Consider the following 5,662-nt stretch of genomic DNA (forward strand, 5'->3'; position numbering starts at 1 on the left):
TTTTACAAATGTATGTCTTTGCCAACATTACTTATTTAGATTTATTGTTAGGCCTAGTAAGTTTACTTCAAAGTTACATTTCATAAAATGTTGTGTAATTACAGAGTACAATTTTTCAGCATAAGTACCTCATGTGACCAGAGGGTGGCGTACTTATCCATTTCCATTGCCAAAGAGTAGTCACAGTAGCTGGCCAGATTCTCCCCAGCCCAGCCCCATTCTGTAGACATGGCCTTTGTTTCACGTTTTCTCTCATTAAGGTCAGAAACTAAGATAATTGGCTTATTATGTCATGAGTGGTGTACAGTCTATAACATTGTTTCCAAGAGATGCCCCCAAAGCTTTCACCACATTGGAGCAGACCTGGTTCAAATATTATATAATTTTCCCCCATCAGGCTAGAGCAAATGCTCAATGTGTTTGAACCCAGGTCTGCACTGAGAGTGTTACAGTATGGTGTCATTGTAATGTCCCACTCACCGGGTCATCTCTGGGGAAACAAGATATCATGTGGTAACGCTTTCTACCACAACACTAGGCCAGGGGTCTCTCTTTTTATGTAAGCAATGTTAATGCATTGGTTTAATGTCAGTAGATATTAACTTAATGAATGTTTTGCGTTTCTGTTTTCTCACATCTTGATATGGCATCAGTGTTACAGAGTTGTACTTTCACCTGATGAGCCACATTACATTTTCGGACCCCATTTCTGAGTGTTACAGGATAAAGGATAGGATAAAGACATATATCTTTTGTATTTTATTATGTCTGTGTATCCTTTTATGTAAGCCCTCTCTGTAAGTACCCAATTGAGAGCGTTTTCTCCCAAGGCTTCCCCTGCAAATGCCATGTCATATCCACATGGAGAAATATATATATATGCTCTTGAAATATATACAAAGCCTGTTAATTTAATACATTCTGTTCTCCTGCCATCAATGAAAATAGCTTTGTAAAGTGACTCTGACATACAGAATGTCTCTGTCTCCTTCACTGGAAATGTCATTGAACTAAGGTAGTCTCGTTCACAAGGCAATGGAACTGTATGACCCTGGTGGTATATTGTAGGTAGTTCAACTGAAGCTGACTGAATTCCCCCATACAGTTGAAGCTATAAATCCATCATCACTGCACACACACACACACACACACACACACACACACAACACACACACACACACACACAACACACACCACACACTCACACTCACACTCACTGAGGTATAGTGTCTGGGTGATTTACAGCTGACCTAATACATGTGAATAGTTTGCTGTTTGTACCGTGTTCCAAAAGAGAAAAATGTCATCACCATGGCCATGGGGAATGGTGCGGGCCCAACTTATAGAGACACAACAGAGTTCCCTTACTACCCTACACTCCAATGCGTGTGTGAATGTGTATGTGTGTGTGGTATGTGTGTGTGTGTGTGTAGTGTGTGTGGTGATGTGTGAGTTGGCCTGGTCCTAGATAAAGATGGTTCCAGTTCCAGGGCTGACTTGCGGCAACTGCAATGGTCATGTATAATTGATTCACGTTCACGTTCTCCCTCCTCTATTGTCTACTCTGTTGACTAGATGCTGGGGAGAGGTTGGGTGTCTCATACCTGGTATAGGCACAGGTAGCTGTGGTGAACAGGGACTCTACCTGTAGCTGAACGTATATACATTCACAGTACAAGTTGGAACTATTTGTAAGTACATTGTGAATAGCTTTTCTCTTGAGGATCAAAATAGTGTACATTTGTTTTTGTATTGATGTTTTGGGGTTAGGTGGGTGGGAGAGTTAGTTATCTGGGACAGTGGGGGTGTTACCAGTGTTCCAGCTGAGCTGTCTGGACTAAAGAGGGTTGGCAGGAGGGAAAACTTGGTTGCCATGTGAGGAGACAGAATCCCAGAATCACTGTGCTCCAGTGCAGCCTCTAGAAGTGAGAGAGAGAAACTAAGAGAGAGAGAAGATAGGAGGAGGAGAAGTTGTGCATCCACCTCATTAGTGTAAGAGGAGGTACACAGGATTTATTAGCCTGTTCACTCAAATGGGATATGCTGAGCGAGTGCGCACCACAACCACACCACACACACACACACACAACACAACACACACAACACACACACACACACACACACACACACACACACAACACCACACACACACAGAGGGGGAAGGCTGGGGGAATTCATTTTGGTAGGTAACAGAGACAGATGAAGCTGGTGCTGAGCATGCCAGGGGAGGAGAGAGTGATAAAGACTGTGTGTGTGTGTGAGTGTGTGTGTGTGTGTGTGTGTGATGAGAGCTTGGTCTAGATGTGCAGCACCAGGGAGGTGGGGTAGAGAGATAGCAGATCAGGGGAAAGCAGAGGCTCCTGTAATTGACAAAGCCTGGTTTACAGAAAGTCAGAGCAAAAAGAGTGGGGACTCCCCCACACAGTGGCACAGCAGGGTAACAACAACAGAGTCATATCTACCACCACTCCTGTGTTATGATGTATATAGGAGCTAGTACAATGTTGCGTATCGACCCACATAGCATCGCATATCAGACATTTCACACTATTAGACGTCATAGTTTATATGATTAGCTCTATGTGTCTGGTCATCCGGGTCATCCGTGTCAGTATGGATTGAATGTCATTGTCTCTTTGCAATAGCTCAAAATAACAGCCAATCTAATGCCGAAATGGCTAATAAATGAACAAAGTTCAAGGAACCAGTAAACTTTTACTGACACATAGGGAGCAGGGACCTGAGCTTGTGTCTTTGAAAGAGTCAAACTTGGAACACTTAGACCCCCCCCCAGAGGCCCACTTCAGCCCCCCAAAAGAATCCCCTCCACACCCCTCTTACTGGTACTGATCTGAGCCACATAGCTAGATATCCCTCTCTGCCTTAAGATGCATTTCTCATTAGGACTGCTATGAATTACACTGACATCCACCAGTTCAAGTAGCAGCCAACAGATTAGCAATGAACTCCACTTTGGAATTTCATGCATGCTAAGCAGATTAGCATGGAACTCAATGGGTTGAGGATTTACTTGGAATAGTTGATTTACAGCTGACCTAATACATGTGAATAGTTTGCTGTTTGTACCGTGTTCCAAAGAGAAAAATGTCATCACCATGGCCATGGGTGGAATGGTGCGGGGCCCAACTTATAGAGACACACAGAGTTCCCTTACTACCCTACACTCAATGCGTGTGTGAATGTGTATGTGTGTGTGTAGGTATGTGTGTGTGTAGGTGTGTGTAGGTGTGTGTAGGTGTATGTGTGAGTTGGCCTGGTCCTAGATAAAGATGGTTCCAGTTCCAGGGGCTGACTTGCGGCCAACTGTCAGATGGTCATGTATAATTTGATCACGTTCACGTCTCCCTCATCTACTGTCTACTCTGTTGGACTAGATGCTGGGAGAGGTTGGGTGTCTCATACCTGGTATAGGCACAGGKAGCTGTGGTGAACAGGGACTCTACCTGTAGCTGAACGTATATACATTCACAGTACAAGTTTGGAACTATTTGYAAGTACATTGTGAATAGCTTTTCTCTTGAGGATCAAAATAGTGTACATTGTTTTTGTATTGATGTTTTGGGGGTTAGTTTGGGTGGGAGAGTGTAGTTATCTGGGACAGTGGGGTTGTTATCCAGTGTTCCAGCTGAGCTGTCTGGACTAAAGAGGTTTGCGGAGGGAAAACTTGGTTGCCAKTGTGAGGAGACAGAATCCCAGAATCMCTGTGCTCCAGTGCAGCCTCTAGAAGTGAGAGAGAGAAACTAAGAGAGAGAGAGAGATAGGAGGAGGAGAAGTGTGTCATCCACCTCATTAGTGTAAGAGGAGGTACACAGGATTTATTAGCCTGTTCACTCAAATGGATACTGTGCTGAGCGAGTGCGCACACACACACACACACACACACACACAAAACACACACACACACACACACAGCACACACACACAACACACACAACACACAACACCACACACACACAGAGGGGGAAGGCTGGGGGAATTCATTTTGGAGGTAACAGAGACAGATGAAGCTGGTGTGCATGAGCCATTGCAGGGGAGGAGAGAGTGTAAAGACTGTGGGTGTGGTGTGTGGTGTGTGGTGTGTGTGTGTGTGTTGCATGAGAGCTTGGTCTAGATTGTGCAGCACCAGGGAGGTAGGGGTAGAGAGATAGCAGATCAGGGGGAAACGCAGAGGCTCCTGTAATTGACACAGCCTGGTTTACAGAATTAGGTCAGAGCAAAAAGAGTGGGGACCCTCCCTACACAGTGGCACTAGCAGGGTAACAACAACAGAGTCATATCTACCACCACTCCTGTTGACGTTTTAAAAACTGCCACTGGTATATAGGAAGCTAAGTACATGTTGCCGATCGTCCCCACATAGCATCGCATATCAGACATTTCTACACTATTAGACGTCATAGTTTATGATGTAGCTCTATGTGTCTGGTCATTCCGGGTCATCCGTGTCAGTATGGATTGCACATGTCATTGTCTCTTTGCAATAGCTCAAAATAAGCCAATCTAATTGCCGAAAATGGCTAATAAAGTGAACAAAGTTCAAGGAACCGTAAACTTTTACTGACACATAGGGAGCAGGGACTGAGCTTGTTGGTGTTTTAAAGAGTCAAACTGGAAACTTAGACCCCCCCAGAGACCCACTTCAGCCCCCCAAAAGAATCCCCTCCACACCCCTCTTACTGGTACTGATTCTGAGCCACAYTGAGCTGAGATATCCCTCTCTGCCTTAAGATGCATTGTCCTCATTAGGACTGCATGAATTACACTGACATTCCACCAGTGCAATTAGCATGCCAACAGATTAGCAATGAACTCCACTTTGGAATTATCATGCTAGCAGATTAGCATGGAACTCAATGGGTTGAGTATTTACTTGAATAGGTATGCAAGGATATGTGGTGGCTGCAGGGTTGGGTAGACTACTTTCTAAATGTAATCCTTTACAGTTACGAGTTACTTGTCCAACATTATAATCAGTAATGTAAYTTTTGGATTACCCTAACTCAGTAATGTAATCTGATTATTTTCAGTTACTTTTAGATTACTTTCCCATTAAGAGGCGAAGGTTAGTAGCTGGCATAGCCACAAAGTAATCAAATCTGATTTTAAACCTAACCTTAACCCTAACCTTAACCACACTGCTAACCCTAATGCCTAGCTCTAACCTTAAATAAGACCAAAAAGCTCATTTATGTTTTCATACATTTTTACTATATAGACTCTTTTGACTTTGCATCTGGCCCATCTAGCAGAAATCGCACAGTTCTGCCTCAAGGACAAAACTAATCCCAATAAATGTCAACCTGCTTAAGAGGCATTAGAAGAAGACAACAATGTATATTATACTGACTCAACTCCAGCCACTTTAAAAATGGGAATTGATGGAAATTATGTAAAAATGTACCACTAGCCACTTTAAGCAATGCCACTTAATACAATGTTTACATACCCTACATTACCCATCTCATATGTATATACTGTACTCTATATCATCTACTGCATCTTGCCATCTTTATGCAATACATGTACCACTAGCCACTTTAAACTATGCCACTTTATGTTTACATACCCTACAGTACTCATCTCATATGTATAATACCCGTACTCTATACCATCTACTGCATCTGCCATGCGTTTCTGTACG

Source organism: Salvelinus sp. IW2-2015, unplaced genomic scaffold (genome assembly GCF_002910315.2).
Source record: "Salvelinus sp. IW2-2015 unplaced genomic scaffold, ASM291031v2 Un_scaffold3189, whole genome shotgun sequence".
Classification (NCBI taxonomy): Eukaryota; Metazoa; Chordata; class Actinopteri; order Salmoniformes; family Salmonidae; genus Salvelinus; species Salvelinus sp. IW2-2015.